The 10,507-nt window shown below is 35.3% G+C and overlaps 1 pseudogene; it reads left to right on the top strand.

The window, feature by feature from the left end:
- Positions 1 to 556: 556 nt before the first annotated feature.
- On the top strand, positions 557 to 5,569 carry LOC149237199 (putative pectinesterase/pectinesterase inhibitor 51 pseudogene; annotated as a pseudogene).
- The last annotated feature ends 4,938 nt before the right edge of the window (positions 5,570 to 10,507 follow it).

Below are 10,507 nucleotides of genomic sequence, written 5' to 3' on the forward strand. Positions count from 1 at the left end.
GGGCTTCTCAAAATGCTGTGATGGTTGTCACCCTGCTCTGAATCTATGATCGCAATTATTCTATCATCAAACTCGCATCATCAGATTGGATAATTGAAAGGTGGAACAAGTGAACATGTGGCCAAGTTGTAAAATATAAAATTCAAGTAAAATTATATTTAAATTAAATATAACAAGTTAAAACTAAGTTTTATAAAATATATATAATTTATTCATTTTATATTAATTACGCCGTAAGGCGTTTCCTTCTGAGATCAACTCCCCTCTCTGCCTACCTGTCATCTTGTAAGCCACAGGATTATATGTTAGACGATTCCAACCATCTCAGCCGTTGATCAGGGTTGCCCAAACGGTTTGGGCGTTTCATCGAATAGTTTCATCCGGGCAGCAGGGTTTGTACCTCAGATCAAACGCTTGCCCTCGCTCTGGTTTTGGTTTCAGGCTCGCTGTTCTTGCCGGTCTTCGTATTTTTCCTCTGCGTATTTACTCCACTGGAAGATTCGTTAGCTGCATCGGGGGAGACAAGCATTGCGGCTGAGCTGGGGAAGGGACAGAGATGGAGATCCCCAGGACAGATAACGCTTTGACAGAGTGGTTGAATCAGGGGAGGCAGGCCTGCCCCTTGAAATCCGTCGATTACTATCCTTGCGCGAAGAAAACTTCTGAACACTCCAACCAGGTTAAGATGGCAGAACTGTAAGTCACTACATTGTTTTGATTATATTTAATTTATCATACATAATCAAACAATGGGTTTTTTTGCTGCTTCAAATCTCGCTGAGCAGCCGCTGTGTAACGTAACCTGTTCTTACAGTTATGAGCTTGACCAGCAATGCCCTTAGCATGGTAGATGCTCTGGATACATACGGACAGAATATGGTCCTATGGAGGCCTCCAAAAACAGAGAGATCATCCAATTCCTCTAGTACTGCAGATTATTACCATCATTATAATCAAATTTGGGATGTATTAGAGGTTGATAAATTGGTTCCCAATGTGACTGTGTCCAAGGATGAATCCTCTATGAGTATTCAACAGGCGGTGAACAGTGCACCGGATAAATCTGAGTGGAGATTCGTGATACATATAAAGGCTGGGGTGTATAAGGAGATTGTTAGGGCTCCTCCCAGTAAAACTAATCTTATGTTTGTGGGTGATGGCATGGGGAAGACTGTGATCACAGGGTCTATGCGTGTGCCATCCCTGCCTGGTGTTCCAAGTACATATGGCTCTGCAACTGTTGGTAATGCTCATCATTGTTCCTCTTCCTCTTCATATTAAGTTGGAATTTATTTCTTTGCCTGAGTTTGGTTTTGTTATTGTGTTTGATCATGGTGTGGTTCCTGGCAGATTTGAGATGCCTTGAATTGAAATTGGAAAATCTGCTCTCATTACACATGGTTCTTGCGGACCACATCCCTCTGTGATTTTTCGGGTCAACCTTAGTCCATATTCCCTCCTCTCTCACCTTCTGTCACTAATTCACCCCAAGAGACATTAAAAGAGCTGTTAGGATCTTGAGCACCAGCAAAGAAGTAGATGAGTAAGGTCTGCAAGTTGAATTTGCATTGGCTTTCCCTCTTCATGGTCTCAAAATATCATCCACCCCATCTTCCAATTGAAGGATATTTCTGATAGAAATAATTACAGGAATATTATGATTGGGCGTGCCTTTGTCGAACTCTATGTTATGGGCGTGAACATGTGGCTTTCTCAACATCTACAGAGGAACAAATTCAAAGCTATGGGGCAACCAAGTCTTAGAAGAGATTATGAAACTAGTGACCACATTTTTAGCCTGTGTGCTATTATCAAGGAAGCTGACGTCCCTCATCTAAAGTCCTGTTGCTTTGTGGATTTTCAGAAGGCTTTTGGACCCTGTTCCAAGGGAATTATCGTTCTGGAGACTACGTGAAATTGGCATCTTTGAGTGTCTCATAGTTGCTTTCATGAAATTCCATGGGATATACATTAATGGGTTAGAGCATAACCGAGCGAGTACTTCCACAAGGAAGATGTTTACGTTTTACACCATGTTTTGTTTACCTTATTCTTATTTGCAGAGGATCTGATCCTTTTAGCCTCCTCCCCTAGGGACATTCAGAGATAGCTTGATGCCCTTGCCAATGTGATGGTCATAGAATGATGGTGGTGAACCTTAGTGAAACTGAGGTTGTGATTTAAATATCCAAGAGCACCCTAACAAACTTCCACTTCTTCTTCAAAGGAAGCGAGGTGGAGATTACCATTGCTTATACATCTATGGGATCTGATCCATAGCCCTTAGGTTTAGCTTAAGGCATGTCTTTCAACCCAAACTTAGAAAGGGTTATAGGTCTCTCTCCATGCTTGACCGACAATACTTCCATATGCATTTTCAGGACATCTCTTCTGAGATGCATTTTTTGACACAATTAACAGACCTATAGTACTATACGGTGTTGAAATCTTGGGGCCTACCTCGTTACCACCTGACTGCGCGCAGGCTGAGACAGTCCAATTCCTCATGCTACAGTGTATGATTTAGCATAAACAAACAGTTCCATAACCCATTGTACAAACAGTTTGGCATTCATCCCTTTTTCCTTGAGAGCATTTTTGGACTTGTCTTCTTTCTTCACGGGAAACTCCTATCTGGTCCTTTGCCTTTTTTAGATTGCCTCCACAGGCCCCTTTGTCTAGCGAATGTGCTGTTTTTTTAAAGGCGTCTTCAGTTCTTCAAAGAGTGCCTCCCTCCTTTTAGCTATTCTCTAGATGCCCTAGTGACATCCTAGCCCCTGAATGGAGATAAACATGGATATCAAAGAGGACGTCTATCTACAGTAAATTCAGGTCACTTGGATTGAATCCCACAACGGTTTCACAATCAAATGACCTTCTACTATGATCACTTATTGTACAAGTATGATCTAGGAAGCAATTCTCTTTGATACATTTGCAGATTTTTATGGGTCTTCTTGCAGAACCCAAAGGGCTTTAAACGCTTGTTCAATTCTGTGGCCAAGGAATCCACTACCATTGCTTCCAATTCCTTCTGCATGGACATAAAGTGTGCCCTTTCTGCCATGTTGCTAAGAACTACTGGATAAAAATGCCAAACCACAACACTGAGGGCCTGCATGCTGGTTAAACTTAAAAGCCTGAGGAAAGGTAGAGATTTGGCTCACAAGACTTCTTTGGAGACAATCAATTGTGAAAATGACCATCCAATTAATGAGAGAGAAATTTTCTACTTGAGTTCAACCCAGATTAATTCCCTTGCAAAGGAATGCTGATCTAGAAAGCATCAACAAAATACAAATGAGAGGAGAAGGAAACAATCAAAATCCAGCAGTGCTTGGAATGCAATCCGTCATTTGCAAGGGAAGCAATAATGCTTTTCTTCAAAGAGTGCCTCCCTCCTTTTAGCTATTCTCTAGATACCCTAGTGACATCCTAGCCCCTGAATGGAGATAAACATGGATATCAAAGAGGACGTCTATCTACAGTAAATTCAGGTCACTTGGATTGAATCCCACAACGGTTTCACAATCAAATGACCTTCTACTATGATCACTTATTGTACAAGTATGATCTAGGAAGCAATTCTCTTTGATACATTTGCAGATTTTTATGGGTCTTCTTGCAGAACCCAAAGGGCTTTAAACGCTTGTTCAATTCTGTGGCCAAGGAATCCACTACCATTGCTTCCAATTCCTTCTGCATGGACATAAAGTGTGCCCTTTCTACCATGTTGCTAAGAACTACTGGATAAAAATGCCAAACAACAACACTGAGGGCCTGCATGTTGGTTAAACTTAAAAGCCTGAGGAAAGGTAGAGATTTGGCTGACAAGACTTCTTTGGAGACAATCAATTGTGAAAATGACCATCCAATTAATGAGAGAGAAATTTTCTACTTGAGTTCAACCCAGATTAATTCCCTTGCAAAGGAATGATGATCTAGAAAGCATCAACAAAATACAAATGGGAGGAGAAGGAAACAATCAAAATCCAGCAGTGCTTGGAATGCAATCTGTCATTTGCAAGGGAAGCAATAATGCTTTTCTTCAGATTGTAGGTTGCTGAAAAGAAGAGAGCAATAACATTTATTTTTGCAAATTCTGCACTTCTTTCATCCTATTAAAGCAACAAAAAAATTAATTATGGTTTTACATTTTAAGAATAAGATATTTGGAACCCTTTCATATGATAGGTGTAATGTCTTTCAACATGCATTGGGGTTTGTAAGTTTGAGAAATTTCAATGGGCATATGCTAAAATCGGATCCTCTGTTTATTCTGATAACTAGATAAATATGTGTATGCTATTTCTAAACAAAGACGGAATTTAATACTTACAATTACCATCGTTCTTTGGTTTTGAACTCTTATCAAAGGAAAATTCAATCAATCCATATTCCTCGATCCCACTAAATCTTGTTTTAGATGTTGAGGATTGCTAATTTATTTGTTTTCACAATTGCAGCTGTAAATGCTGATGGCTTCTTAGCACGGGATATAACATTCGAAAATGCAGCAGGGCCAGGTAGTCAACAAGCGGTAGCCCTAAGAGTAGATAGTGATCACTCTGCCTTCTACAACTGTGCCTTTCTTGGCCACCAGGATACATTGTACACTCATATTCTTCGTCAGTTCTATAGAAACTGCAGAATAGAAGGCACTGTTGACTTCATATTTGGAGACTCGGCAGCCATCTTTGAAAACTGTCTCATTCTGCTGCGTCCTCGTCAAATAAACTCAGACAAAGGATCATCAGATCCTGTCACTGCACAGGGTCGAACAGATCCAGCCGAGCCCACAGGATTTGTTTTCCATAACTGCACTATCAATGGAACTGAAGAATATATGAGGGCTTACTATGCCAACCCAAAAATTTACAAAGGCTATTTGGGTCGGCCATGGAAGATGTACTCCAGAGCAATCTGCATAAATTCATATTTGGGAGAGGCCATTAGCCCTGAGGGATGGATGCCGTGGATAGAGGACTTTGCTCTTAACACGCTTTACTATGGGGAATACCAGAATTATGGGCCGGGGGTTAAGGTTTCTGGAAGAACGCCATGGTCTAATCAGATACCTGAGAGAAATGTAGGAATGTATACTGTTGGAAACTTTATACAGGGAGACGAATGGCTGCCAGATACAATCAATTAATCCAAAAACAAAGGTTGGTTACTATGCAATCTTCTAATGCGTGATTTTCTTCTACACTGTTGTTGTTCCCTGATGATGGTGAAGAATTCAACGGGAAGCAATGGGACTAAAAATTCTCAGACAGTTGCAACCCAAAAATCCATGAGCCACATTGTTTCCTTCTATCACTGTTTCATCTGTCTTTGGAGTATTGCAATTTCAATCTGCTATGAAGGAGCCACTTGCTTTTCATTGGAGGAAAATGTTATTTGTACTTGTCTGCAATTTTTACTGCACTATTTTGATCGACATTGATGACCAAAATGGCAGAATAATTTTGTACCTGGTGCAGAGGAAAGCTGTTTTGTTACTGGGAAAGTTTCAACGCAGCACTGTTTTGTGATTGGGCGAATCCTCTCGCAGTTATGTTTGAAGCATGGGATAAAACTTTTGGAAAAATGTTATGAACTCTAAAGGTTTGGGTGTCTGTATTTGTTGTTTTTTTTTTTTAAATCACGAAAATTGGTTGAATGAAAATTACAGGGATTTATTGAACCACCAAACATAATATTGACTCTCAAGTTTTAAGTAGATATCATTCAAGTTCTCAATATGTTCTTAATATAAAAAAAAACATGCAACTTATACAGGCTGAGTGTAAGTGCAGAGCGATTTGGTGAACAGAAGCAAAAACCAGTCTATCGGTCAGCTTTCTGGTAATAGAGGACTCTACGACAACATTACAGCATACTTTTTAAGCTAACCAAAAGACTTTTAAAAGGCTTGAAATAAAAACCGGACCTAGAAAGTTATAAAAGTCTGACCTTCCTGGTATAAGATACAAACTATTATTAACACCAGAAATAAAAAGACAACCACAATGAAGAATAATTTAAACATCGTTGGAACTAATAGATTCTAGAACAATATAAGTTTGGATAATACTTTGATCATTTGAAGAATAAGGTACTTAATTTTTAACAGCATGTTATTCTCGACAACGTCATGGCTTATTCTGTGTGACAATTTGCATACACTCTCTTTGATTTTTCCAAGGAGTGATGTTATTCAAAATATATCTCCCTGTGGGTGTCCTTATGCTGCACACAAGCAATGATGCATTCACTTTTTTCAACTTTATGTATGTTTATCATTTCCATCCATATGATTGTCTTCCCATGATTTCTAAGATGTAATTGAGTTTATATCCATCTAATTGTATTATAGGCTCCTAAACCAATGGTAAGATCAGTTATTTTAGATTTGCTGACAGGACTAGATAGACACGTGGGATAAATCTTATATTTATAGTATACTCCTCTTTAACGTTATGAGTTTGTACACATGTTTTAACACTTTCTCAGCTCTCAATAAAAATCAGAACATTGTCGAATTCTTTTAGGATCAGAAGCAACGCTAGGGTTGGAAAAAGCATGTAGCACTTATAATGCATCAAACTTAAAACAAGCCAGAAGTCTCCATTTTATCTGGGATTCCTCTTTGTTCATCCCTTGTCTGACACTAAGGTATATAATGTTCTGAAAAGTCTCATTGTGATATCCACTCATACATGCTAGACAGTAAGGCACACCTCTGTGTTGAGATTCAATTCTAGATCCATAATTGTTTTTGACTTTTATTGATTTTTCTTTGTCAAAAATGTAGATTAGCATTGCCTCGAATTGGCCATTTGTTGATGATAAAAAATAAACACCGGTAAAGAAACAAAATTGCATAAAATTTTGACTTCTTTCTTCTATGCTGTTGTTTCTTATGTCATTTGCATAAAATTTTGACTTCTCTCTTCTATGCTATTGTTTTTCATATCATTGCCTTACGGCGTTTCTTTTGCAACATGTGGTGCAAATGCTAGTTATGAGATAGTCTAAACAAAAGTGATATTTTTATGTAAAACTGCTTCTGCTTGGCTAAGAGCTCGTCTTCCTCGGACGTAAGGAAACAAGTTAACGGCCCAAGACCCAGAGGCATCTCGCAGGAGTGATGAGCCTGCTCCCTTACGGACCACCAGCGGGTTATTTCAGGTGGCGTGGTTTTCCTATCTAACTGTGATGAGTCAAACCGACATTCGCGGATCGCAGCCAGAGATGGTTGTCCTCACTGTTGGTTTTGACCGCTGAGTTGATAGGTTTTTCCACCTATGTATAAAAAAAAAGTGATATTTTTATGTTAAAATATTAAAATTTATATTTAAGTGAGATAATTTATTAAAAAAACATTTATAATTTAGAAAAGTATTTTAAATATTTTATTATCATATTTTTAACTATATTTTATTTTTAAATTTAATTGAAAAATATAAACAAAATATTAAAATTATAGATATTTCACCACTAATTGTATATATTACAATTCTGGGTGGATCCAGTCAGGTTGACTTTTTTTAATTTTTTCAAAATGTACGAACTAATTTCCTAATAGCCTAATATGCTTCGTCTTATAGAGCTTTCGACAACTGTAATTTAATGAGCCGCTTCATTTTCTGGGTTACAAAAGGGTTTTAAAAAATATATGAAACGAACAGTTTGTGCATTTCATTCCCATTCACATACCGTCGAACAGAGGCAGGTTTTTGGTCTTCCAAATTTCCCAAGTTCCGCATTCAGTTCAGTGGTCATTTCAGTTATAATCTGGACATTCCAATGTGTTTTATTTTTTTTTAAGTGATTTGTATGACTTTTTTAACAGAAAAGTACTGTGCTGTAACGTACATATAATGATGGTAAAATAAGAGCCCAAGCAAATTATCGAGAAAAAATAAATTTCAAAATTTCAAAAAAATAAATTAAATTTTTTTCTAATGAAAACTTATTTTAATTTTTAATTAATTTGGATTTAATTTCTAATGAAAACTTATTTTAATTTTTAATTAATTTGGATTTAATGTTAATATCATCACATTTGTGAACGCGTTATTACCCTGCTGCCTTAGGCAATAATAATCATGAAAATAGTTTGTATTATGGATACTTTTTCATTTAAAATAAAATGTACTATATAATATTTTAATATTTGTGATGTATTTATTGTAATAATAATAAAGGAAAATGAGTAATCATGAAGTAAATAATTAATTGAGTATTTGATATTCAAAATTATATATAAAAAACCATGCTTATGTAATTGAAAGCTAATCTAATAATATTATTTGGTTTGTTTATAATAATATAATGAAGTTTATAATCTAATGATTATTAAAGTAAGGGATGTTTAACTGATGAAATGGTTTTTTATTAGAATTTAGGAATACAATTTCTAGTAAGATTGTGCTTTCTTGTTCTTTGAAATGCACTTTTGAATGCATAAACGGATTTAGTAGGTTAAAAAGAACCTTGTTACACTCTAACTTTACACGTTAAATAATTTAAACATAAGATTTTTAAAAATCTAACCAAAAAAGTCATTTTATTTATTAGTTACACTATAAACTTAAATTAATTTCTTTCAAAATGAGTTTGTCTCATTTATGAGTGTATTTGGAAACTTTAATATGAGTCATTCAACACTTTAAATTTACTTAGTGATGAGTAATTAGTATTAAGTAATAGATTTCCATTAACTTAATAATAAGTGATTAAAAACTTTATTGATAATTATTACATAACAAAAAGAGTATAATTTAAAAAGTGATATTGATTAATATGTAAAGGGAGTTTAATTTATAAAATTGATATTTATTAATGTGTTAGATATTAAAACCATATGAAACCCATGTATAATTAATATAATAAGTACATTCATTGCATCCAAAAACCTCATTATTAATGTTCATTTAAAGGACGTGTCATTTCCTTTCTTCCTAAAATGCTTTTATATCAAAGCATAAGGAACAAGTAGGTAGACTTACAATTGGTACCTGAGTTCATAATTTTGTTGTCATCCTAAGTAGGAAGTAGCCATATACTACACACCATTGACTTAATTGAAAACTAGTGATAAATTATTGTATTTCAATGAGATCCTTTATTATTTTGTTATAGTATTGATATCACTAATTTCTTTCCATTATAGCTAATGTCATCATGGTAATTTTTGTTAGGGAAGTTTTCCCTAGACAATATTTTCTATAATTTTTATTTGTTATTAATCAAATTTAATGATCACATTGTCTTACTTTTCTTCTTGACAAAGATGGTCATCAAATGTATATATGATAGAATATTTTTCGAGAAAAGTAATAGATATTGGAAAAAGACATAGTAAGATGTTTCAAACCTCTTTTGAGCCTACTCAAATATATATTTATCATAGAGAGAAACGGACTCAATCTCTACCACTACATCTTCTTTAAGTTCCACACAAATTGGTTTTCTCTTTCAAGATAAGTGCAATTATTGGTGTCATAGTTATCACATCATGTGAATAGACTCTTTTTAGCATTTATGAAAGATGTATTTCTTTTCTATAATCACTTCCCTTTCATGATAATGCCTATTAGTTAGGAGTTCACTTTCATTTTAATAGATTTTTGTTACAATATATTTATCTTCAAACAATAAGAATTTATTTTGCTATAAATACAAATGAGGTATATATCATACTCTTTTAGAGTTAAGAAGCCATGTTTTTAAGTGCATATATATATAAACTAAAAGAGAATAGTCATGACCATTATATATGTAAAAACGAAAAGAAAGAAAGAAAAAAAAGAATATCGATATCTTTATCACTTCCGTTCATTTAAATGATGTTTTAACTAAAAGTACTATTTTTTAAAATATTTTAAAATTGTGATTTTTTTGGTGTAAGGTTAATTATATTGGTCAATCAAAGATAGAATCCATCATATACAATCATGACTCTTTCTAGCATAGTGTGACATATACTAACAGGAACATCACTGAGATGTATGAGACTCAATGATGCAAACCTAACCACTTATAAGTGATAACCTGCTTATTTGTGCCCAGGGTCACTTTATCGATGCTTAGACGCTTCCTTCAATCCCATTGTGCATTTCAAGACCCATTTCCAACAACTATTGACCCATTCATCCATCAAACCCAAGGGTTTGGTTTAAATCCCAATATTTTGTGTTGTTTCAAGAAACGTTATCGACTTGTTCATACTACTAGTGCTTGGGTTGTCAACCCAATTCCTGATCAAGAATGAGGACCAAAGCACTTCCCTATTCCAAGAACTCTTCCCAGTAGAGGCTCAAACATTTCCCTTACTTTTAAGCCAGAACAACGAGAACCAAAACCTTTTATTAGTAATCAACAGAGGAGGGGCTCACTTTTATTAAAACCACCGATCTAAAGATCTTATAATAGGCGTTAACTTACATGGCCTTATTCTCTATATATCTCGGCACTTACTTTTTCCACTGCTCTTCATAATACGACCAACTCTCAT

The sequence above is a fragment of the Pinus tabuliformis genome, chromosome 8 (genome assembly GCF_031772625.1).
Source record: "Pinus tabuliformis cultivar Carrire ecotype Pingquan chromosome 8, CPIR1, whole genome shotgun sequence".
NCBI lineage: Eukaryota > Viridiplantae > Streptophyta > Pinopsida > Pinales > Pinaceae > Pinus > Pinus tabuliformis.